Source organism: Lissotriton vulgaris, chromosome 3_1 (assembly GCF_964263255.1).
Source record: "Lissotriton vulgaris chromosome 3_1, aLisVul1.2, whole genome shotgun sequence".
NCBI classification, from domain to species: domain Eukaryota; kingdom Metazoa; phylum Chordata; class Amphibia; order Caudata; family Salamandridae; genus Lissotriton; species Lissotriton vulgaris.
In genome coordinates this window covers 2,116,414,984-2,116,442,555 of record NC_141689.1, presented here as the reverse complement: position 1 = coordinate 2,116,442,555, position 27,572 = coordinate 2,116,414,984, and positions in this window count along the sequence as shown.

The following is a 27,572-nucleotide window of genomic DNA, read 5'->3' as shown; positions in this document are numbered from 1 at the left end:
GCTCTGTTGCGATAACTGCCTGTGATTTAAAAGTCCTTTGTGCCCCCATACCGGCATGATTCCGGCATGTAGACCCGATGTTTACTCCTCGGGCGGTGCATCCTTCCACGGCCGGACTGCCGCGTGTTCATGTGTGCCAAAGGTGTCCTGTGCTTAAAAGACGCCACTCCACAAAGGTTGATTCTCCGACCCTTTATTTGCACACAGGCAGCTTCTTTTCAGAGAAATATTTACATGACTCCCTGACGCGTTTCGAGGCAGCAGCCTCTTCTTCATAGGGAAAACAGTTAGTGCGTGGCTGCACGATACAACGCTTTAGTCCCTTTTCTGCATGCCGCTCCCACAGGGTATTCTCACAGCATGCTGGGCGTTGTAGTGCCATTGATGCCGAGCACTAACCTTCATCTTCATTTTTGTAGTCCTTTTGTTACCCCTCCAATGGGGCTCTGTTGCGATAACTGCCTGTGATTTAAAAGTCCTTTGTGCCCCCATACCGGCATGATTCCGGCATGTAGACCCGATGTTTACTCCTCGGGCGGTGCATCCTTCCACGGCCGGACTGCCGCGTGTTCATGTGTGCCAAAGGTGTCCTGTGCTTAAAAGACGCCACTCCACAAAGGTTGATTCTCCGACCCTTTATTTGCACACAGGCAGCTTCTTTTCAGAGAAATATTTACATGACTCCCTGACGCGTTTCGAGGCAGCAGCCTCTTCTTCATAGGGAAAACAGTTAGTGCGTGGCTGCACGATACAACGCTTTAGTCCCTTTTCTGCATGCCGCTCCCACAGGGTATTCTCACAGCATGCTGGGCGTTGTAGTGCCATTGATGCCGAGCACTAACCTTCATCTTCATTTTTGTAGTCCTTTTGTTACCCCTCCAATGGGGCTCTGTTGCGATAACTGCCTGTGATTTAAAAGTCCTTTGTGCCCCCATACCGGCATGATTCCGGCATGTAGACCCGATGTTTACTCCTCGGGCGGTGCATCCTTCCACGGCCGGACTGCCGCGTGTTCATGTGTGCCAAAGGTGTCCTGTGCTTAAAAGACGCCACTCCACAAAGGTTGATTCTCCGACCCTTTATTTGCACACAGGCAGCTTCTTTTCAGAGAAATATTTACATGACTCCCTGACGCGTTTCGAGGCAGCAGCCTCTTCTTCATAGGGAAAACAGTTAGTGCGTGGCTGCACGATACAACGCTTTAGTCCCTTTTCTGCATGCCGCTCCCACAGGGTATTCTCACAGCATGCTGGGCGTTGTAGTGCCATTGATGCCGAGCACTAACCTTCATCTTCATTTTTGTAGTCCTTTTGTTACCCCTCCAATGGGGCTCTGTTGCGATAACTGCCTGTGATTTAAAAGTCCTTTGTGCCCCCATACCGGCATGATTCCGGCATGTAGACCCGATGTTTACTCCTCGGGCGGTGCATCCTTCCACGGCCGGACTGCCGCGTGTTCATGTGTGCCAAAGGTGTCCTGTGCTTAAAAGACGCCACTCCACAAAGGTTGATTCTCCGACCCTTTATTTGCACACAGGCAGCTTCTTTTCAGAGAAATATTTACATGACTCCCTGACGCGTTTCGAGGCAGCAGCCTCTTCTTCATAGGGAAAACAGTTAGTGCGTGGCTGCACGATACAACGCTTTAGTCCCTTTTCTGCATGCCGCTCCCACAGGGTATTCTCACAGCATGCTGGGCGTTGTAGTGCCATTGATGCCGAGCACTAACCTTCATCTTCATTTTTGTAGTCCTTTTGTTACCCCTCCAATGGGGCTCTGTTGCGATAACTGCCTGTGATTTAAAAGTCCTTTGTGCCCCCATACCGGCATGATTCCGGCATGTAGACCCGATGTTTACTCCTCGGGCGGTGCATCCTTCCACGGCCGGACTGCCGCGTGTTCATGTGTGCCAAAGGTGTCCTGTGCTTAAAAGACGCCACTCCACAAAGGTTGATTCTCCGACCCTTTATTTGCACACAGGCAGCTTCTTTTCAGAGAAATATTTACATGACTCCCTGACGCGTTTCGAGGCAGCAGCCTCTTCTTCATAGGGAAAACAGTTAGTGCGTGGCTGCACGATACAACGCTTTAGTCCCTTTTCTGCATGCCGCTCCCACAGGGTATTCTCACAGCATGCTGGGCGTTGTAGTGCCATTGATGCCGAGCACTAACCTTCATCTTCATTTTTGTAGTCCTTTTGTTACCCCTCCAATGGGGCTCTGTTGCGATAACTGCCTGTGATTTAAAAGTCCTTTGTGCCCCCATACCGGCATGATTCCGGCATGTAGACCCGATGTTTACTCCTCGGGCGGTGCATCCTTCCACGGCCGGACTGCCGCGTGTTCATGTGTGCCAAAGGTGTCCTGTGCTTAAAAGACGCCACTCCACAAAGGTTGATTCTCCGACCCTTTATTTGCACACAGGCAGCTTCTTTTCAGAGAAATATTTACATGACTCCCTGACGCGTTTCGAGGCAGCAGCCTCTTCTTCATAGGGAAAACAGTTAGTGCGTGGCTGCACGATACAACGCTTTAGTCCCTTTTCTGCATGCCGCTCCCACAGGGTATTCTCACAGCATGCTGGGCGTTGTAGTGCCATTGATGCCGAGCACTAACCTTCATCTTCATTTTTGTAGTCCTTTTGTTACCCCTCCAATGGGGCTCTGTTGCGATAACTGCCTGTGATTTAAAAGTCCTTTGTGCCCCCATACCGGCATGATTCCGGCATGTAGACCCGATGTTTACTCCTCGGGCGGTGCATCCTTCCACGGCCGGACTGCCGCGTGTTCATGTGTGCCAAAGGTGTCCTGTGCTTAAAAGACGCCACTCCACAAAGGTTGATTCTCCGACCCTTTATTTGCACACAGGCAGCTTCTTTTCAGAGAAATATTTACATGACTCCCTGACGCGTTTCGAGGCAGCAGCCTCTTCTTCATAGGGAAAACAGTTAGTGCGTGGCTGCACGATACAACGCTTTAGTCCCTTTTCTGCATGCCGCTCCCACAGGGTATTCTCACAGCATGCTGGGCGTTGTAGTGCCATTGATGCCGAGCACTAACCTTCATCTTCATTTTTGTAGTCCTTTTGTTACCCCTCCAATGGGGCTCTGTTGCGATAACTGCCTGTGATTTAAAAGTCCTTTGTGCCCCCATACCGGCATGATTCCGGCATGTAGACCCGATGTTTACTCCTCGGGCGGTGCATCCTTCCACGGCCGGACTGCCGCGTGTTCATGTGTGCCAAAGGTGTCCTGTGCTTAAAAGACGCCACTCCACAAAGGTTGATTCTCCGACCCTTTATTTGCACACAGGCAGCTTCTTTTCAGAGAAATATTTACATGACTCCCTGACGCGTTTCGAGGCAGCAGCCTCTTCTTCATAGGGAAAACAGTTAGTGCGTGGCTGCACGATACAACGCTTTAGTCCCTTTTCTGCATGCCGCTCCCACAGGGTATTCTCACAGCATGCTGGGCGTTGTAGTGCCATTGATGCCGAGCACTAACCTTCATCTTCATTTTTGTAGTCCTTTTGTTACCCCTCCAATGGGGCTCTGTTGCGATAACTGCCTGTGATTTAAAAGTCCTTTGTGCCCCCATACCGGCATGATTCCGGCATGTAGACCCGATGTTTACTCCTCGGGCGGTGCATCCTTCCACGGCCGGACTGCCGCGTGTTCATGTGTGCCAAAGGTGTCCTGTGCTTAAAAGACGCCACTCCACAAAGGTTGATATATATATATATATTACCTACTGGCGGTCGCCAGTAGGTAGTTATAGTTAGGATTTTTTTCAATGCAAAATCTCAAAATTCTATTTGGAATAACTTTGGCGCCGGTTGACGAATCTGCCTGAAAATTTCCTCAAATTTGCCTCGCGGAGCTCCGGTCCTTCCTTTAAAGTTTGGGGGAGATTCGTCAAGCGGGGGCCGAGATAAAAGGGGGTCCCAAAACGTGTTTTCCCCATGTTAATTTCCATAGGGCGGTCGAACTCACTTTTAGCCCGAACGGCTGAATGGATTTCCACCAAACTTGGCAAAATTGTATGGACTGGTAGCACGATGTGCCTTTGCTATGTCTCAAGATATGTGCTCCAGTGGATTTTGAGTAATTTAGGTTCAAAAAAATATATATATCTATGGCCGCGCCCGGTACGTGAAGCGGGGAGCGCAGCGGGCGCGACACGCGAGGTGCGCACGGAAAGCTGATTGGCTCTCGGGTGTCTGTAAACATTCGAAACAGTCCGGACCGGCCGCCATCTTGTGTCTCGGTAGGATCGAGACACAAGAGGTGGAAAAAAAAAGGGGGAAATGACCATAGGGAGGCAGGGTAGACCCCCCCTGAGCCCCTAGGTTTGATGTGGGGGCTATAAAAGGGGCCCGCGGTGCAAAATACTTTTTTTTTTTTGCGCGGGTATGCGCACCAGGGAGCGGCCCATGGGGAAAGAAGAATGACAGTTATTAAAAAATGTAGCCTTTTTTAGAAATTGGAGGTAGTTTTAATAAGAACTGTTTTATTCTTTTTGTTGTTTTATATTTTTTTGTGTTTTTGGAACATTTTGTACTTTTTTTTGGCTTTTATGAACTATTTTATATTTTTTTTGGTATTTTTATGGAGATAAACGAAAAAATAGGGAATTGAAAATGGCTCAACTGGACAGAAAAAAAATAAGAAAAAACTAGGGTTTTTTGGGGCATTTGTGGTTGTCCCCAGCAAGGAAGATGAGCTTTATGCTCAGTTCACCATAGGAGATGGTCTTACCACAATGTATACATGTTATACGGAAATCCCCAAACGTGGCTGAATGCAAGGGATCGTCTCCCTTGCCTCTGGTCCCGTTGGAGTGGGTTGATTTCTTTGGGAGGTGGAGCTTGAAGATTGGGAAAGGTTACTGGCCAGTTCCCTCATCTCTGCAGCAGAATAGTTGATTGGATGCCTGCGCTGCATGTGGCGAATCATTGCGTTGTTTCCGAAAGAGTATTTCTTATTAGGGTTTCCCCTGGAAAGTTCCACACCACAGATTCGGCAAGTCACCTTGGCCGCATTTACTTTTTTCTTGCGCTCTGGGATCGAAAAAAACTCCCATACAATGTGTGGTTTTGGCTGGTATGGGGTATTGTGTTCTTGCAGCCATCTTCTCCCCCCCTCCTCCTCCTCCTCCTCCTCCTCCTCCTCCTCCTCCTCCTCCTCTTGTTGACCACCAATGTAATCTTGTGGTGGTCCTCTTGGTGGTTGTGGTGGTGGTGCAGATGCTCCAGCTGCTGCTGCTATTGAAGCCATTTCAAAGTACAAAATATACTTGAAAGATTGCAAAACAGGTCTTCCTAAATCAAAGGACAAAGTCAGAATAAGGAAAAAAGGTGGGGTCTTTCATCATTTGGAAAAAAAAAAGGCCTGAACCAATGAGAAGTGTTATTTTCAGGTCACAAGACCAGGGATTTCATCATTATGAAACCAAAACTATTCTGCACCAATAAAAAGTGTTATTTTCTAGGTCACATGACCGACGTGCGTAAGCGCGTCACATGTTTACGTTGCGCGATCGTATTCGCTCGAGTGATTCCGGGTGCGCTTACGCCGTTCGTATCACGTGGACGCGGCTACGCGATACGTCACGATGATGTTTTCGTTCGCGGCAATAGCGCTAACGGGACGCTCACCGGAGCGCGCCCTGGGGCGCTTCAAAAGACTACGCTTTCCGGGGCGCTCACCGGGGCGCGCCCCGGGAGCGCTCCAGGGTAAAAAATAAATTTTAAAAAAAAACATAAAAAAAATTGTTTTAAATACAAATAAAATATAGGCTTCATTCTTTTTCCAAAATATTACATTTTATAGCTATAGACATTTGCTATTAACAAAATTTTGAAATTCAAAGAAAAAATATAGGTTTGGGGCCTTATATATAATTTGGAATTAGCATTTAAAAAACCTATGAAATTCACTGAAAAAACCATAGGTTTCACATATGTTATAGTTAGGAATTAGCATTTAAAAAACCTATGAAATTCACTGAAAAAACCATAGGTTTCACACCAGTTATAGTTAGGAATTAGCATTTAAAAAACCTATTCAATTCACTGAAAAAAAAAAGGTTTCACACCAGTTATAGTTAGCTGGAAATTTTACTGACATAAAACCATTGAAATTCCACTTTATAGTTAGTTGGACTCACTATAACTTGCGCGTGTAATGCACTGCTGATGACGTCACATATTACATCACTCATGACATGGTCAGTGACATCAATCATGACATCACTGATGACACCATCCTTGTGACAGAGTGACAGACCTCCTTTAACTGTTACCCTTGAAACACATATTCAAAAATAAAAACTACAATTTTCAAAAAAAGGAGATACCCATACCAGTTACAACAACCAATCCAGTAATTCCACCATTTATATACACATCCACTAATTCACCAACAGTTCTATGTAGTCACTCATACATATACTCACTCATCATATGTAGTGATACACCTATACATCCTGTAACACATCGACAGTCTTTCAAAAGTTGCTCACACACATACTCACACATGCAAATAAACTATTGAACATCCATTTCTTTGCATATACAGCTATACACACACTACCACCTTACTTCTAAGGAAACTTACACATACTTACTCTCTTAAACAATCACTTATCGAAACACATACTTATTTAAACAGGAACTCTTACAATCTCTCACTCTCACATATACTCACTTATATACATCAATACTCACATATACTAGATTAAAACATATGTAGTTACTGATAAAGACACTAGTGAGACAGTCATTCACTCACTAACACACACATATACACACTCATCCATCCATACAGTCCTGCACATATGCCATCTTCCAAACACATACAAACAGTGAGTCAGTCATTGATGCATCTATGTGCTAAGTAATACCCCCACCAAACCATACAGACACTCATACTGATACTAAAAAAAACATCTAATAACCCATATACACACACATGTAGCTACTCACCAACCCATGCAGCCACTTATACACAAAGTGAAACACTGATACAAACATTTAAATATTTAAACAATATTCGCTAATATATGTATTCACTAAAATACACTTAATAAGCCAGTTAACCAATCAATTTTTTTTTTTGAAAACATCCATTAAGACACTTATTTAAACATTTACTCTTCCATTGACATGCGCAAGTTATAGTGAGTCCAACTAACTAAAACGTGGAATTTCAATGGTTTTATGTCAGTAAAATTTCCAGCTAACTATAACTGGTGTGAAACCTATGGTTTTTTCAGTGAATTTAATAGGTTTTTTAAATGCTAATTCCTAACAATAACTGGTGTGAAACCTATGAATATATATATATATATATATATATATATATATATATATATATATATATATATATATATACATATTGTAAATATGCCAACTTATTTCTAATGCATTGTAATGAATGCATTGTATGTCTAGGCCTCTCTACTTACCGTTGTATAAACACTGCGGCCACCGGAGATCACAACTTGAGTTCAACTGTTGTTCTAGACGTCAAAGCAGACAGCAGTGTCTATAAGTTAAAAGAGAAAGAGATATGATGTCACAGAGAGTGAGAGAGAGAAAGAAAGAAAGAGAGAAAAAACAACATTAAAACTGTCTCGCAGAGTCTGGAGTTGAGATTTTTTACTGAAAAGTCAGACGTAGATTTACAAGCTGCTTACGTCACTTTTCCCATGTTAAAAGTGACAAAAAGTGGCTTAATGAGCTTGTACATCTGTTTGTCAGACTGTTGTAACCTGTCTGTTGGCAGTGTTCGGAGGTAATTATACATTTTAGACAGTGAAGCTGCTGCACACTACCCACTGTCTCCTTTCACAAATGAAGGTAACACTACAGTTTTACATGTGCAGTGTGCCTGGTACATTTCAGTTCTGTTATAGTGCCGCGATCAAGTGGTGTCTATATGGAAGTGCCGACAGCGTTAATGACACAAAAGTGGAAGAACGGGATTGTGAATAATAAAAAATGCCGACTAATTTCTAATGCATTGTAATGAAGGCATTGTATATCTAGGCCTCTGTGCTTACCGTTGTATAAGTACTGCGGCCACCGGAGTTCACAACTTGACTTCAACTGTTGTTCTAGACGTCAAAGCAGACAGCAGTGTCTATAAGTTTAAAAGAGAAAGAGAAATGATGTCACGGAGAGTGAGAGTGAGAAAGAAAGAGAAAGAGAAATTATGTCACAGAGCGTGAGAGAGAGAAAGAAAGAGAGAGAAAACAACATTAAAACTGTCTCACAGAGTCTGGAGTTGAGATTTTTTACTGAAAAGTCAGATGTAGATTTACAAGCTGCTTACGTCACTTTTCCCATGTTAAAAGTGACACAAAAGTGGCGTAATGAGCTTGTACATCTGTTTGTCAGACTGTTGTAACCTATCTGTTGGCAGTGTTCGGAGGTAATTATACATTTTAGACAGTGAAGCTGCTGCACACTACCCACTGTCTCCTTTCACAAATGAAGATAATACTACAGGTTTACGTGTGCAGTGTGTCTAGTACATTTCAGTTCTGTTATAGTGCCGCGATCAAGTGGTGTCTATAAGGAAGTGCCAACAGCGTTACTGACACAAAAGTGGAAGAACAGGATTGTGAATAAGAAAATATGCCGACTTATTTCTAATGCATTGTAATGAAGGCATTGTATATCTAGGCCTCTGTGCTTACCGTTGTATAAATACTGCGGCCAACGGAGTTCACAACTTGACTTCAACTGTTGTTCTAGACGTCAAAGCAGACAGCAGTGTCTATAAGTTTAAAAGAGAAAGAGAAATGATGTCACGGAGACTGAGAGAGAGAAAGAAAGAGAGAGAAAACAACATTAAATCTGTCTCGCAGAGTCTGGAGTTGAGATTTTTTCTTGAAAAGTCGCACTTTTATAGACGTTTGATTGTCAGATTTCTACGAACTGTTTGTATTGTGAATATATTCCGGGCATTTCAGTAATTATAAAAACGTTACTGCTATTGGGGAAAGAAATTAAACATTAAAAGTATTACATTATGTAGGAGTGCGTTTGTCTAAAATACTAAGTCACATTTTTGTATGTAGTCAGGCACAACCCTTTGACTTCTTCCGATGCATACTCAAGTCTCACTGCTCACCTTTCATGAGGTAGTTCCGATCTCCAACAAAGAAGTCTCATATATGGTGCTGAGTCTTGATATCTCTATGGCTAACAACATACTTGTGCTCCCATTATCATCATCGCAGGTTCTTAACCCGCTTAGTGGTTCGGGCACCACTAACTCAGTGACCAAAGAGGCCACGCATGTGGTAGTGGGCCCCTTGTTCGGTGCTTTGGGAACAACTCTAAAATGGCATAGAACACTTGCGCCCCGTCTTTTTTTTATACAAAGGGTCACATGTGTAGTGACGGGTGTGCTGGATAGGTGTGGTGTGGGTGTATACCAGACATGAGAGAGTGTGTGTCGATCTGACAACTAGACCTGCAACTAAGAAATCACTACAATGGAAATCTGGGCTTTGTACTGTTGTTGTTTTTTTCTGGTAGCGTAAGCACAGTAGGCCGTACTTAAGTATTCAGTCTCGATTAATTTATCACCTCCCCCAGGGGCTTTTAAATGTTGGGAGAGGGGTCAATAATTGTGTTGACTTTTCTTCTTTAGTGTGCAGTGCTATATTGTTTTATAAAATGTATACGTCTTCAAACTATCTTTACTCTTAAGATGTAAATATACGCTTTTTTACAGTTTTAACCCCTTCGAGGCTAATGACGAGCTGGCCTCGTCATGGCGCTTACCTGCCGTGCGCGGATGACAAGGCCAGCTCGTCATAAAACAATGAAAATAATAAAACCCAGCGCAGGACGGGAAAACGCCTAGCAGCCATGGGGTTAAAAAACTATTTTTATGATTATCCCAGATAATGTCTACACTTAATATATACATTAAATACATAAATATATGTTTTTGAATAATTAGAATCTTACGTGGAGTACATGTACAGGGCGACGTATATGATGACACGCAGAATATATATATATATTTTTTAAAACGCAGAGTACGCATTTTGGGTGAAAAAGAAAAAAAAACATGAAGCCCGCTTTATTGGTAATTAGCCTTCGGGGGGGGGGCAAATCTCTGGGGCTATTTGTTTTTCATTATGGGGGGCCTAGAGGGTCTCCCCTGTGCGGGGATCGCTATTCCACGGATGTTTAAAAATGTGTATTCTGTACAATTTAGAAACATGCTGTCATAGTGTTTACAAGTTGCTGACTGTTCCGTTAGTAAATCACATACTCACCAAAGAATATATAGAATGTTACTCTTATAATATATAGTACAGGTCCTATATATTCTTTAGGGAGAAGGTGAATAGGAATCGCAAATAAGAATAGAAATTAGAAAATAACATTCAGAAATGTAGGGTTTATTAAATATTTAAAGTAACAAAGTATGCAAGATAGCTATATTTTAATATATATAAAAATATCTGATCAAGATTTTATAAATATTTCATAATTATATTACAGATGGCGCTGAAAAATCTCCCATTCCTCTTCTGTAGCAATAGGACAATCTATTATAATATAACGATTGATACCATTGTTACAGTAAAAAGAAAAGGAAAATAAAGTTATGTATTTTACAGAACATCCATAATGAAATAGTTTTGTGTGTTAATTATTTACTGAACTTCTTTTCTCCGGGAGGTGAAAAAATTAGATCTTCGTGGCGACGGGTCATAAACTCTTCTGAGATCACGTTGAGAATAATAATATGTATACATTCTCACAGCATATGATCAAAAGGGGAAAATAGGCTGAAAGCCGCAAGCCGGTAACGTTGCTTACTTATCATTACTGTTTGTGATGACGGATTGCGAATTCCGCTAGGATCACTAAGACTGTTTACTGTTTACTGTTTAGTGTTAATGTTATAATATACATATTAACAGTATGTGATCTCTAGGGGAAAACATAATAACAAGTGTATCATTGCCACGTTGATTGAAAATGTTTAGGGTTTGCGTAGAGGGGTTTGCAACACCTCTTGAGCAAAGTACAGTATCAATATTATCATATAAAAAGTCACTATATATAAGGTAAAAGGAGCCAGAAAAGGAGTAATATTTGTTATAATATATCTGTTTCTAAGAACAAGCTGCTGACGTTACAGAGAAAAGGGGATAAACATGCAATAACATTTTATTCTACATATAAATGTTTAAATATTGACAAATATTCACAATTTATAACTAAGTACTATGCCTATGCCATCTTGAAACAACTTACAACTCCAGAATATGTTTGTTGAGACAAAAAGAGAATCCGATGCTGGAGAACGGAACCTGCAACAGAGATTGGCGATTCAGAAATAACTAGGGAAAACAAAACTAATTGCACAGTAGGTGTGGTTTATATAGTTTTTTGTTGTTTAGTAGTCTATGGAAGGAAGATGTGGCTCCGCCTATGTAGATGGCACATTTTGCAGTTTACACATGCTCATGTTTTAACTGTTTTTCGTCTGCACGTGTTCAGAAAAGGTTCAAACTGTGAAGCTGTAAAGGTTTCGATTTTGATAGTGACACGTATAAGGTATTATTATCTACATATGTTGGAGAGTTTAAAAAGTGTTACTCGGTAAAATGTGTTCTTTGCATTTTCATGATTATAAGCATCTAAATAGAAGTCGTATAAAAAAATATCTTTATCATTAGAAGAAAACAAAAAGGTTTACTATTTGTTATTTTTATGGTTCTTAATTTAAAAAATGTTAGCATTTGTAGATCGTAATCCTACCCTCGGAAAGATGTGCTGGCACTTGGGGCTTTGGGAAGGTTATTAAATAATAAATGCCCTTTTCTATGCACCTGTAGACTTGGCTTTTAAACTTTCAATTGCCTAGTCTGTATATTTACACTTCCTCCAAACATTTTGGTACTGCTATTTTAGTATTGCAGTGAGCCATTCAGCAGTATGTGTTTATGTATACACTGTTCTAAAAGTGAAGCTGCTGTACATTTTGCCAGACACTCTCCTTGCAGAATTGTAATAATTCAGCCAGTACCCAATTAGTCATGGAGCAAAGTGGGCCTTAGGGCATGGACTGTTTCAAAGTCCTATACACTATGCATGCAGTCTTGTATGCATGGGAAACTTGTCTTTTATAGCTTTTATTATCCAGTCTATGTTCCTACACTTCCAGAAAACTCTTTGTGATTGCTGATTCAGTATTGTAGTGAAGTATGCAGCAGAATGCCCTTATGTATGCACTGTGCTAAAAATGAAGCTCTTCCAAATTCAGACAGACACTCTCGTTGCAGAACTGTAATTATCCAGTCAGTACTCAAGTAATCATGATGCAAAGTAGGCCTTAGGCCATGTACTGTTTTAAACCTGTATAGAGTATGCATGCACTCTTCTATGTAGATGCAGATTTGTTTTTTATACATTCAATTGTTCAGTCTGTATCATTAGCCTTTCGCAATCACTCTCACTCTACTGTTTCAATATTGTAGTGAGCCATTCAGCAGTATTTCCTTATATATGTACTGTGGTCATATGGCCGGGATGCCCGCCACCCCCTCTCAACACAATCCCCAAGGATGGGAGAAGTCGGACACAGGTTTGAACTTTTGGAAGGCGGGAGGGAGTCACCCTCCCGGCCGTATTTATTAAAATATGAAACAAAATTTAAAACATTAAATAAAAGTTTCATAATCATGTACAATTTTACATTTATTACATTTCGATGAAGACATGTTCTTTGGCTAACCTTAACAGATCTCTAATACAAAGGTTTCCTAGCCGAGTCTAACATCCTGCAAATGCATACATTCTAAATTAAAATTGTACATCCTAGCATTAAGGGCCAACGGCAAGGTCTTAACCGGTGTCAGATCCCTACTACCAAAACTCTTGCCCTCACGGTGTGAGTGGCGCATGCGCAGAGGACTCTACCCTCGTTGCCAACTGTAACTTCCCTTGTCGTGGTGGGGGCCCCCTTTCCACTCAACGCCATCTTAACGGTCGTCCGAGTTCCCGTGTGAGGTATCTGTAGGAAGGACAGCGTGGACTCCCCCCCATCCCCACACTCTCTATCCGCCGTTGCGGATATCCGGCCCCCGGGAAATTAGTAGGAGGGGCATCTAGCCACCTCCCCCCCTGGGAGGGGCCTATGGCCGTCTCCCCCTAGGCGACCCAACCTTAGTGGGTGCCGCCTCCCCGTGGGAGGGGCCAATGGCCGCCTCCCCCGGGCGCTCCCATCCATTCTGGGTGGCGCCCCCCTCTAGGGACCTTGAAATTACTGCTCACCGATCATGACCTTACCGCCCAACCAAAAATAAATACGACAGTTGTTTACCTACTAAGGAAGGAAAATTCTGACATTGCCTTGATGTGTCATCGACTGCTCACTCCTAAAAAGAAAAACATTATCCTACAGGCAGAAGTCACATCCTTAACTTAAACATTCCTTTACTTTCTACAAAGGAAAAAAGACCTATCTTCAGCAAAACTTTATTTAAAACAAAACATTGCCATAAGGGGCTGGTGGGTGGGTCAAAATTGCTGCTTGTTCCGTCGAGGGCTCACGAGCAACGAGTGGGTGCAGCCTTCAGAGCACAGGAACAAGAGGACGCTTCTTCGGATTCCCGCTCTATTTATTCTTCTGCGGGAGGGCGTGTACCCTCCTCCGATACGCCTCCTGGGCGTGGTCTTCGTTGTAGGTGTCTAGGACAACTCCTCTTGGGTGGGAAAAGGCGCACCCCGGCTACGCCGCTTCGGGCATACCAGCCGAGCCACGCCCCCGCCCAAAATGGTTTCCCGGGAGGATCGGGGCACCCAACCATATGTTTGGGGGGACCGAGTGGTCGCCCCTTTCCATATGGCCGGGATGCCCGCCACCCCCTCTCAACACAATCCCCAAGGATGGGAGAAGTCGGACACAGGTTTGAACTTTTGGAAGGCGGGAGGGAGTCACCCTCCCGGCCGTATTTATTAAAATATGAAACAAAATTTAAAACATTAAATAAAAGTTTCATAATCATGTACAATTTTACATTTATTACATTTCGATGAAGACATGTTCTTTGGTTAACCTTAACAGATCTCTAATACAAAGGTTTCCTAGCCGAGTCTAACATCCTGCAAATGCATACATCTAAATTAAAATTGTACATCCTAGCATTAAGGGCCAACGGCAAGGTCTTAACCGGTGTCAGATCCCTACTACCAAAACTCTCGCCCTCACGGTGTGAGTGGCGCATGCGCAGAGGACTCTACTCTCATTGCCAACTGTAACTTCCCTTGTCGTGGTGGGGGCCCCCTTTCCACTCGACGCCATCTTAACGGTCGTCCGAGTTCCCGTGTGAGGTATCTGTAGGAAGGACAGCGTGGACTCCCCCCCATCCCCACACTCTCTATCCGCCGTCGCGGATATCCGGCCCCCGGGAAATTAGTAGGAGGGGCATCTAGCCGCCTCCCCCCCTGGGAGGGGCCTATGGCCGTCTCCCCCTAGGCGACTCACCCTTAGTGGGTGCCGCCTCCCCGTGGGAGGGGCCAATGGCCGCCTCCCCCCGGGCACTCCCATCCATTCTGGGTGGCGCCCCCCTCTAGGGACCTTGAAATTACTGCTCACCCATCATGACCTTACCGCCACAGGCCGGATAGTTGCCCGACTATCCGGCCCCCCCTACTCCTCCTAAAGGTCATGCTTCCTCAAACCCCTTAGCCATGCTATGAAGTCTCCTATGAGTAAATCATTCCCCTTTTATTAATTAACAACAAGAGAGGGAGGATTTGTAAGAGGAACACTCCTATATCCCCGATTATAAATACAAAAAACAACTAAGGAGTGACTTATTGGAGCCTTGGACATATAAATAGAGTCAGACAACCCTGAGGACAAGACATTCTACCACCTCTTAGTGATAAACCAATGTTGGAACCAGACAGAAAGAAAAATGTGAAAACACATACACCAGAAACAAACAAATTGAGTTGTTAAAAAGAACCCTCACTCACCCTAGTGGTGACATGCTTCATCACGGGGTTCCCACTGGAGGAACCGAATGTCCCTCCAGTGTGCTTCGACGCCTGATTTGCAGCGGAGCGGGTTGTTGTGAGTTGGACTTGGTGTATGTGAATAAGTGCAAGTGAAAGTGAATTAAAAAATATTGGTTGTACCCAAAATCTATTTTATTCAGTGGTCAGCCAATATTGTTAAAAACAATGTGTGGGATATTAAGGGTGGTTATATTATTGACCACTTTTATCCCTTCAATAGTAGGTCGACATGTTTCAGCTGTCTCTTTATATTATTGCAGCTTTCTTCAGGACCAGTGACATAAAAAATCCCTGGTGGTCCGTGCTCGCTAAGGCACGTCCAACCAGAGGATATATGTGAAAAATAGGCAAAAAAAGGGGATTACCGTAAAATACGGTTGCTGCAACCTAGTATTTCCAGGTGCGCAAAGAAACTGTAATATAAAGCACAACATTAATGCATATTTTATAAAAACATTTGTATATTAGGCATACATTTTTCATTTATAGTTCCAGCACAATAAGTCACTATTTAGTGACCTACCCTTTAATTACCCAAATACATTTCAAATAGTGAGAATAGGCATCTGTAAGGGTGACTACTCCATATTTATTAGTAGTGCACGGAAGTTTGTTTACAAAACATTTTTTTGCCTTCCAGGTGAGTAAATTCTCTCATTAATCTTGTTTAGTCAGTTTTAAAACTAAATTCACTTTCAACTGACTATGTTGCATTTATCAAAAGTCCTTTATCATAAAGAAAAAGGTGCATTTTCAGAAAGACCCGATTTAAATAAGTTTGGAAGCAACTACGAACCCTCCAGGCCATGGAAACACGGACCTGGGGGTCAGTGACCCATCCACGCAAACACATGGAGAAGAAACGGTTTGTCATACTCACAGCACAGATCTATGGTGCTGACATCTATGGGCTTAGACGGGGGAGGCTATCTTCACGCTACTGCAACTGCGTGAAAGAAATGGAGGGCGAAAGTTTTGTTAAATATCTCGGCATCGGATAGGCGTCCCTGCCGATAAAACGCAAGCTAGCACATTCGTCCTCACTTACTTTGCTCGTAGCGGCTCGCCTCCTTACACCTATCGGGTCCGCTGCCGCCGCCCGGAAACTGAAGCAACATTACCGTGGCTTCCGTATTAAGAGCGAGGTCAGGGGTTGTCACATGGTAGGCGTGCGCTACGTCTTAAAGTGATACACTCTGTAGCTGCTTTGTGTGTTTAGATAACGTAATGATATTGACATACAAAGGAATTTTGAAATGAGACAAAAAAATCATTTAATCATCGCAAACAGTGCAAGGCTTGGACGGAACATCCCTTGGACAAAACATTGCCCCATTGCCCCATAGCCTACCATGTGACAACCCCTGACCTCGCTCTTAATACGGAAGCCAGGGTAATGTTGCTTCAGTCCAATACAGGTCCTAACAGTGCTGAGAAATAGAAAAACAATAAAACAGCCACTGATTAATCTCAGGTTTAGGTACTTTGACTATTCAATACAGGTCCTAACAGTGCTGAGAAATAAAAAAACAATAAAACCCCTTGCTGGCCATTTTTCTTATAATCAGTTTCCGGGCGGCGGCAGCGGACCCGATAGGTGTAAGGAGGCGAGCCGCTACGAGCAAAGTAAGTGAGGACGAATGTGCTAGCTTGCGTTTTATCGGCAGGGACGCCTATCCGATGCCGAGATATTTAACAAAACTTTCGCCCTCCATTTCTTTCACGCAGTTGCAGTAGCGTGAAGATAGCCTCCCCCGTCTAAGCCCATAGATGTCAGCACCATAGATCTGTGCTGTGAGTATGACAAACTGTTTCTTCTCCATGTGTTTGCGTGGATGGGTCACTGACCCCCAGGTCCGTGTTTCCATGGCCTGGAGGGTTCGAACTCGCTTCCAAACTTATTTACATCGGGTCTTTCTGAAAATGCACCTTTTCCTTTATGATAAGAAACTTTTGATATATGCAACATAGTCAGTTGAAAGTGAATTTAGTTTTAAAACTGACTAAACAAGATTAAATAGAGAATTTACTCACCTGGAAGGCAAAAAAAATTTTTGTAAACAAACTTCCGTGCACTACTAATAAATATGGAGTAGTCACCCGTACAGATGCCTATTCTCACTATTTGAAATGTATTTGGGTAATTAAAGGGTAGATCACTAAATAGTGACTTATTGTGCTGGAACTATAAATGAAAAATGTATGCCTAATATACAAATGTTTTTATAAAATATGCAGTAATGGTGTGCTTTATATTACAGTTTCTTTACGCACCTGGAAATACTAGGTTGCAGCAACCGTATTTTACGGTAATCCCCTTTTTTGCCTATTTTTCACATATATCCTCTGGTTGGACGTGCCTTAGCGAGCACGGACCACTAGGGATTTTTTTATGTCACTGGTCCTGAAGAAAGCTGCAATAATATAAAGAGACAGCTGAAACATGTCGACCTACTATTGAAGGGATAAAAGTGGTCAATAATATAACCACCCTTAATATCCCACACATTGTTTTTAACAATATTGGCTGACCGCTGAATAAAATAGATTTGGGGTACAACCAATATTTTTTAATTCACTTTCACTTGCACTTATTCACATACACCAAGTCCAACTCACAACAACCCGCTCCGCTGCAAATCAGGCGTCGAAGCACACTGGAGGGACATTCGGTTCCTCCAGGGGGAACCCCGTGATGAAGCATGTCACCACTAGGGTGAGTGAGGGTTCTTTTTAACAACTCAATTTGTTTGTTTCTGGTGTATGTGTTTTCACATTTTTCTTTCTGTCTGGTTCCAACATTGGTTTATCACTAAGAGGTGGTAGAATGTCTTGTCCACAGGGTTGTCTGACTCTATTTATTTGTCCAAGGCTCCAATAAGTCACTCCTTAGTTGTTTTTTGTTTTTTGTAAATCATTCCCCTCCCTGGACAGGTGAACCCCATCTTTCAGATACATGAGATCACCCCGAATACACCCGTGAGGAATGCTATGCAATTGCGAAGAGCGAAACAATTTACCAATTTTATTGTTAACACTTTTCACCGAATGGTTCAGTGCTGACACCGAAAGGCCCCCCCGCCATACCTTCCTGGGAATCATGTGGGACCAGGCAATCGTGCACCCCGGGATTCTTTTAGCCAACCAGCTAACAGCAGACAAAATTTGTTCAAACAACACTCGTCTACCCAGTGTCACCAAGTCATTGCCCCCCAGGTGTACTATGACTACAGATGGCGGTGACCTTTGCCGCCCTAAGAGACCCTCAAAAAATGATTCGAATTGGTCAAAACAGAGCCCGCCCTTCCCATGGAAGGCCACTCTGTACCCGTATTCCCCAGCTGCGCGAGTCGCGTCACCTGCTTTGAATACGTCCCCGGCGCGCCTCACATGTGAGTGGCCCACGACCCATACCACTCTCTCTCCAGACGGTGGTCCTTGACCGCATGTCTCCTGGTGCTGGGTCGACTGCAAATTCCGCCCCGCGTTACAGGCTCGCGAAACTGTAATTCAAACAAAAGACAAGAAGCGTGAGTGCATGTCAATTGATCTTTACAACATGTGCAATCGCACATACCTTTTGAAGCAATTCGAGGACCATCGTCCCAACTGCTTCACTTCCTCCGCACTCTGACCCCTGGCTGTAGCCTCAGTAGCAGACCCTATCCTAAAGGAGTGGGTCCCAAAATCGCACGGGTCCATGCCCGCAGCAGCGATTGTCAGTGATAGCATTCTCTGGAACTGAAACCTCGTCATCGGGGTGCCATCCTTGTGCCTCAGCAAACTCCCCCCCCCATGTAGCCGCCCTTAGTGCCAAGTATTCCTCTATACACTTTATCGGGCAGGTGGGGGATCCTCGCGCGCGCTGCACGACTACACTATTTCCCATAGCCCCCTGGTCGGTCTTGGACCTGGCTATCAAGACCACCATCGAATCACCCCTAATCTGGACGTGATCCCTGCACAAACCTCCCTCAACGTCTTTCTTATTCCTTGCGACCAGTTCGCTCACCCGCATAGCCCCATGGAATGCTAATGCGAAAGCTGCCCGGAACAGAACTGCTTCGAAATGGGAGGAGCACGTCTCGTCTAGTTTCGCTATAAGTAGAGACAACCTGTCTAAGCCAATCGGGCGCCTCGCATCTTGCTTGCGACCCTCGAGGCGCTGCCAGCCGCGAAGGGCCTTCTTAACCAAAAAGGAACCCGTTGGGTCTTTTATGCCATGCACCTGCGCCATGAATGAAATGGCCGCCCTATGCCTACTGGCCGTTGCCTCTGATCGGCCTTCTCTGTGCAGCGCTACCAGGAACTCCAGGAAGGATTCCTCCTGACCCCAGCTCTGACTCCCTGTTGGACCCAAAAATGTGCAATAGGAACGAAACGCTCCTTCGTATGCCTTCCTTGTCCTGGGGGCTAAGCTTGCTGCCACGAGGTCTTGTAATCCGGGGCACCGATTAGCCATAGTGCTTCGGGGAATGGTGCCGCCACTAGGTCTGCTGTAGGTAGATAACCCCTGAACGCCTGCATATGTGAACGAGAGAGTGCATCAGCTGCATGATTCAGTACGCCTGGCACATGTTTCGCCCTGAACTGTACATTCAGTCTCATGCAAAGCAGCACAACTTCTTTCAACAATCTCAAGATCCATTTGCAGCGTGCTGCCTGTGGGTTAATGCATTCGACAACAGTCATATTATCAGACCAAAACACCACTGAGTGGTCCCTGAAGTCGTCTGGCCATGCCATGAGAGCAACCCAAATGGGGAATAACTCCAAGAACCCAATGTTACCTGTGAGACCGCTGGAGTGCCACCACGTCGGCCATGTTTGCGCCGACCATCGATTACCAAAGATGGCGCCAAATCCCACGCTCCCCGCTGAGTCAGTCCACAGACCTAGTTCATCTGAAGACGCTGGCGGCTTGTTCCACACGACTCGACCGTTGAAGTCCGCCAGAAATGCCAACCAAATGCGCATATCCTGGCGAACATCTGCCGACAGTCTCGTACGGTGGTGTCCCTCTTTGAGACCAACCATAGCTTGTGCAATAGAGCGTGAGAAGGGACGGGCCATTGGTATCACCCTCAAGGCAAAGTTAAGCTGACCCACTGTTTGTGTAACTGGTGCAGGGTCACTTTCTCCTTGCCCAGGCATTGCGTCAAGGAAGCCCTAAACTTGGCCACCTTTTCCATCGGTAAACGGAAACATCCCTCCACCGAATTGAGCTCAATTCCAAGAAACTCCAGTGAAGTAGATGGTCCAACCGTCTTACCTGGTGCCAATGGGACTCCGAACTCCCTCATGAGGATGCAGAAGTCATGCAGCGCCTGCGCACATTTCGTATCGCCGGCTGCTCCCAAGAACAGGAAGTCATCAAGATAGTGCATAACATGCCTATGCCCTGTGGCCTCGGTGAATGCCCATTCTAAAAAACAGCTGAACATTTCAAAATAGGCACAAGAAATGGAGCAACCCATAGGCATGCATTTATCCATGTAATAACTCCCTTGAAATGAAAAACCTAGCAAGCGCTGATCCTGTGGGTGTACCGGGAGCAACCGGAACGCCGATTCGATATCTGATTTCGCCATCAGCGCCCCGGGGCCCAGGCGATTTAACATGGCCACGGCATCATCGAACGATGCGTACCGCACTGAACAAACTTCTGGGTCAATGGCCTTGTTCACTGAGGAACCCCTTGGAGCAGACAGGTTATGAATAAGTCTAAACTCCCCTGGGTCTTTCTTCGGGACAACCCCTAACGGGGAACAGATGAACTCCGCCACCGGCGGGCGATGAAAAGGCCCTGCCACTCGCCCTAAGCTGATTTCTATTGCAATTTTTCTCTCTGCCACGCTTGGATTGTGCTGCACCGATAACTGGTTTTTACAAAAGGAGTCCCCCCGAAAATCCCCCGCCGGGATGTGGAAGCCATGTAAGAATCCCTTCCTCAACACCCCAGCGGATACATGATCAGGGTACAAGGAGTCATAGCCATGAGATCAACGGGTGTAGGCAATCGGTCACAACGTTCTACCTCACTCCTGCTTAGACCCTCCTTTTCCTCCCGTCCGGCTATTTTTAGATCTACATGAACTCTCCGGGTGTGAGGAATTCCCACAGCCCGCACACACATGTTTGAACCTACATGTTCCCTGCGGTCTGTTACAGTTGCCTCGATTGAAGCCCCAACAGACCCCACGCTTGCCGCCATTCCCGCCGGTCTTGGGCTGGTAATCCCCACCGGCGCCCGCTCGAAAGGGCACTGCGGGCTTTTGGCGGACGACCCCTGACCCACTGCCGCCTGGCGAGGACGTACCTGCCGCCCCTGGCAGGAGCTGCTTGTGCCATGACACCGAGTCCAGGCAATCCCAAGTCAAAGTAGCATCATATTCTTTCGCTTTCCGGAATTTCATGTCATAACCTTTCCATTCCTCCCCCTCATACATTGAATAAAAATCCATAATACGATTTTGATAGCAAGACAATTCAGTCATCACCTCAGGTTTACGTTCCCCCATAACTGAAGTAAATATAGAAAAGGCCTTGACCCAGTTCGTTACTGTCTCATCCACCCTGAATTCCGCCATCTTGGCGCGCCAGACGCTCGGGTGCCACAAATCCTTCTGGGTTTTAGCATATTCCATCTCGCGATGGTCAGTTAATAATGAAAACATGTTAACATATTTGTCTCCCCATATTAACTCTTTCGTGGCCATAGGGATGTGCTGTGCCACCTTCTCCCGCCTCGAGGGTATTGAACCCTCCCCCGCCATTGGCAATGCGAGCTTACCCGGTTCGGCCGTTGTTCCCGCCGTCTTCTCGTGACCAACTGCAGGTCCTACCGATGCCACCTGTGGGGAAACAAGAGGAACATTCGCCTTTGCGACATCTCTCGACTGCCGCAATTGCTCGATTAGTAGTCTGGCATCTTCGGCCGGGTCTCCAGGGGCCACTGCGCCCCCTGCCTTTTTCTTGAGCCATGCTGCCAACTGGATGGCCAATTCGGGAGGCATTTCCTCATCATTAGCGGGAGTAATCACAACTGGGATCGGCTGACCCATATCTGGGTTTGGTACCGGGTTGTCTGCCGGCATGAGGGGGGCGACTGGGGGTACCTCTGGAACCGGGACCTCCCCCGAAACCGCCCTCTTCTTGACCCGTTTCCCTCTACCCTCGGGGACGACTCCCGGCAAGGCTGGGCCTATTACCTTCTTAGGATGACCCTGGTTGCTCAGTGCAGCCAGCTGTTTTTTGACCTCCGCCAAACCTCTACCGATCGATTGGACTTGTCCGAGTTTTCGGTCCATGCAAACCATCCGGTTCGACAATAAGCGCAACACCTTATCCGTCTCGGAACCCTTTCCCGCTTTCTTGCCAGCCATGGTTTCGAGTATTCTGCTCCCAGTCGATCAACGAGGTCCTGGACTCTTCGAACTCCAAATAACTGAAAGAGAAACAACAAGATAACAAGTTTTCAAAATTGCTGCTTGTTCCGTCGAGGGCTCACGAGCAACGAGTGGGTGCAGCCTTCAGAGCACAGGAACAAGAGGACGCTTCTTCGGATTCCCGCTCTATTTATTCTTCTGCGGGAGGGCGTGTACCCTGCTCCGGTACGCCTCCTGGGCGTGGTCTTCGGTGTAGGTGTCTAGGACAACCCCTCTTGGGCGGGAAAAGGCGCGCCCCGGCTACGCCGCTTCGGGCATACCAGCCGAGCCACGCCCGCCGCCCAAAATGGTTTCCCGGGAGGATCGGGGCACCCAACCATACGTTCAGGGGGACCGAGTGGTCGCCCCTTTCCAAACTGAAGCTCTTATAAATTCAGTCATGTACTCTCTTTGCAGAACTGTAATCATGCAGTCAGTACACAAGTAATTATGGAGCAAAGTAGGCCTTAGTATATGGACTGCTTCGAACTCCTATTTACTATGCATGTACTGTTCTATGCACCTGCAAATTTACCTTTTATATTTTGAATTCCCCAGTCTCTATCCTTACACTTTCAGCAAACACTCTGTCATTCCTGTTATAGTTGTGTAGTGACTCATTGATCAGTGTGTAGTAATCCATTCTCTACATTGAAACAGTAATCAGGAGATGTACAATAAGTGGTACATTCCCGGAGATATGGCAGTTATTGTGCACTGTGATATCAGCACAATGGATGCACCGTATTAGTAGTATTATGGAGCAAAAACCGCACAGATATGTGATGTATTTGTGTAGTGAAGGTGGTGCATTGCTTGACTTGCATTCCAAGTGCAACGCAGCTCCAGTGCTCTTGCGGTTCTATGCTCACAAAGCTGCGTCAAACCTTACACCTGTTGCAAGCAGGTGCAGGGTTTTGATGTAGCATAGGACTAAAAGTGACTGAATGAAATATTATAGATTTCACTCAGTCACTTTTAGGAGGTGTTCCTATGCTAGAACACTTGCACCCCCCCTCCCTCTCTGCGCAGGAAAGCCTCTTTCTGGCGCAGGGCTTTAGAATATGATGCACCTTCCATATGCATCACATTGTAAATATCAGGTACCATGGTACATCTTTTGCAACACAGTGATGGAAAAGATGTGTAAAAGAAGTACAAGGGGGTTGTAAATTCGCTCCTAACACATACAAATTCACCCAGGCAGTTTCACTAGCATTGCAAATTGAAGTATAGACTTCTAACATATTTATATGGATGTGTTACATTGAAGGGCTTTGGAGGTACTACAGTATAGTATAGGTAAACACCTTATACATTTATGCTGTAGCACTCTTTTATAGTTTTGCACTTTCACATTCACCATACACTTCTAATTTATTCGTTCATTTATGCACTACACATTCATTCTGACAAGGTTTTACACACTAATATAGAAATATAGTTCTTTTTAAGCCAGTGGAGGTAGTTCTGAAAAGAAGTGTTTTTTTTTCATTTTAGTTTTCTATTTTTTTGATTTTTTCAGGAAGTTTTTAGTTGGTTTTTTTTTAAACCAAAAAAATTAAACTGGAATCACACAAACTATGGAACAGGAAGAGAAAAGAAAAAAATATATTATTGTTTTGGGCAACGGTGCTCTTCTTTGCTCTTCACAATGAGGTTAATAGACTGCTCACCGTAACAAAGGAGTTCTCTGCAAAATTTACAATGAATTGTAAGATTTGCAAACTGAGGCACAATAATAGGATGCGGACTGTTCTGAGGAGGTGGTGGTGCTTTTGAGGTAGAAGGAACTGCAGGTTGAGGGTTTTCCTGGAACCTTTGTGTTGTTATCCTTCCATAATTATTTGGATGCAAATTTTTGACATGGTGAACCATTGAGCCCTGGATAGTGTAACTTCACAGATCTTGCATGTTACTTTCGGTACATTCACCTTTTTCTGTCCCTCCGGAAATAAAGAAAACTTCCAAAAGAAAGCTTCTTTTCTCTTTTTCTGAGGTGGCTTAGTAACAAAATGTTTCTTAGAGGAATGTACTGATGAAGTCTCTAAAAGAGCAGGCATTGTAGAGTTTGGTTGTAAAAGACTACAGCTCCACAGAATAGATGTTTTTCCTGGGAAAGTCGAAGTAGGATAATCAAAATGAGAGGGGTCTTTTAACAGTTGGAATAGGAAGTATTATGAACTAATCAAAACTCTCCTTTTATGGTCAGATGACTTTGCGTACGCTTACATTGCTCTTACGGGGCTCTTAAGATGCGAGTATGTACGACGTACCTTTGCGATTTGCGTAATTGCTTTTAAAAGTAATAATCGCTTATTAAAAGTAAAACAAAAGAATTTTCATGATTGTCCTAGATACTGTCTTCCCTTAATATGTACATTAAATACATAAATATATGTTTTTGAACAATTAGAAACTTTTGCGCCGTACGCTTACGGGGCGCCGTATATGACGTCATGCAGAAGCATTGACGCGATGTGCAAGGTCAAAGCGTATCTGTAACGAGTGCGTGGCTATGCACAGAGGACCATTTGCCGTACAAAGTGTGGTGGGATAACTGTACGCGTACGGTGCGATTACCCCAAAAAATATGAAATAGGAATTATACAGATTCTAATTGTAAAAATGGAGAAAAAGTTTTTTTATATAAAAACATGTGGTATTTAGTTTAGATAATATTTTACATTAAGAATAAAGAAATAAAAATATAATTTAAAAAACTAAAATTAATATAAATATTTTTCATAAAAATATAAGAAATTAGTATAAAAAGAAAGAAATGTAATAATTTAAACATTTGAAAATTATCATTTACTAAACCTTTGAAATTCACTGAAAAAACCATAGGTTTCAGCCACGTTATAGTTAGGAATTAGCGTTTGAGATTTCATCAGTGATGTCATGAGTGATGTCACTGACCATGTCATGAGTGATGTAATATGCGACGTCATCAACAGTGCATTGCAGGCGCGCAAATTATAGTTAGCTGAACTAACTATAACGGGGGAATTTCAATGGTTTTGCATGAGTGAAATCTCCAGCTAACTATAACATGTGTAAAACCTATGGTTTTTTCAGTGAATTTGCAAGGTTTTTTAAATGCTAATTTCTAACTATAAGATGGCTGAAACCCATGGTATTTTCAGTGAATATATATATGTGTACATATATATTTGTCCAACAAGGCAACCGCATTCGTAGCCACAAATGGATAGCACACACAAAAATCTTCAAGCTAGGTGCTTTTATTGTGCAGATCCCCTCTGACAGACGCGTTTCGCCTCACGGCTTGATCAATGTCAGTTTGTTTGTGCAAACACAAAAGTATTTAAAGTCACAATACATCACATTAAAAGTGGACTGATGCAGCATTGAGTATACAATTCATGGCGGCCATCTTGTAATATGTTATTTTCATAAAAGTGAACGATGAAAACAAACAAAGTGCTCTGTGCTTTGTGCATGATTAAAAGAACAAATGAATTACAATTGGATTCAGGATGAATCGAAATCATTGTGCATCTTTAAAACATTCCTTCTGTATTTTCTTATAATAATATTTATATATGCACTTTTATTCAATTTCTAAGCACATACAATGGCGTATATCACCATCACCCTTGTATCCTCCATAATTGTGCCCTGAATGGGAAGTCACACTGTCAAGCAATTTATAAGAGAGGGTTTTCTTACTTTGGAATATTTCATAATTTCAGGCAATAGATATTCACACTTGTTTATACATCTTGGTTTCTTTAACCTCATGTTTCAAACAGGGTAGGCTCTTCTACTATATTCAGGATACATTATTACTAATTCTAAATGGGCCCACTGCTCCTCATCATTATTTAGCCCTGTTGGCGCTTTAGTTTGGAGGTCAATTATATATCTTGACTCTAAAGCTCGTAGTTTGCGCACCCTGTCCCCACCTCTTTCATGTTTTTCTACCCGATCTAGGCAACAGAACTTCAAGAGGTCCCTGTTGCTCTGATGGAATGTTTCAAAATGACGGGCAACAGGGTATGTAGCATTTTTATTTGCGATAGTGCGCATGTGTTCCAGGATGCGCTTTTTTGTTTGATGAACAGTGCTACAATATATCTATATATCTTTTCTGACAGGGACACGCAGGACAGTACACTGTGCAGTCTGAATTGCAGTATAGGCCTGGGATCCCCTGGTCTGTCATCAAAAGTTGTGGTTTTATTGCTGTTTTTGCAGGCTTTGCAAATTTTGCAGGGAAAGAAAACCTGTAATGCCCAGTCTATTTTTGATTTTCGGGGTTTGGTTGAAGGGGCTGTGTATAATGCGATTGCTTCACATTTCCAAGACAAAATCAGTAAGATCGTGGACAGTCTCACTGTTACCAACATGGTGGATGAACTTACCTCGGTACAGATGGGAGCGGAAGCTCAATTGCAACCAGTCTCCCTGAATAAATTCCAAACCCTGCCAAAAGAGGCTTTTGATAGACTGGTAGAGAGTGTATCCTCAGGCTCTCCAAATGACCCTTTCCCCTCCAGAATATAGAAGTTATCTGGCCGGGATACACTCCCCTGGCTGAGACAGATTTGTAATCAATCCCTGGAGAAAGGAGAGGTTCCAGCGGAATGGAAACTGGCAACAGTGACTCCACTGATTAAAAAGCCTTCCCTGGATCCTTCAGTACCGGCCAATTTTAGACCTATATCTCTCCTACCTTACCCAGTGAAGATTCTGGAGAAAACAGTTAGTAGGGAACTGTCGCACTTCCTGGAGGAGAACTCTCTTCTTGATAAAGACCAGTTCGGCTTCCGTCCCGGTCACGGAACGGAGACGGCTCTGGTCACCATGCTGGACAACCTGCGGATGCGTGCCGACAACGGGAATGCGACTGTGTTAGTGCTTCTCGATATGTCGGCCGCATTCGACACCGTCAACCATCTAATTCTGTTGGAGAGACTACAGAATTTGGGAGTGGAGGGGCAGGCACTGCAATGGTTAAAATCCTACCTGGCAGGACGTCATCAGGTGGTAACACTGGCCCCTTTCACGGCTAGGAAAACATCGGTCACCCATGGGGTACCGCAGGGGTCTGCA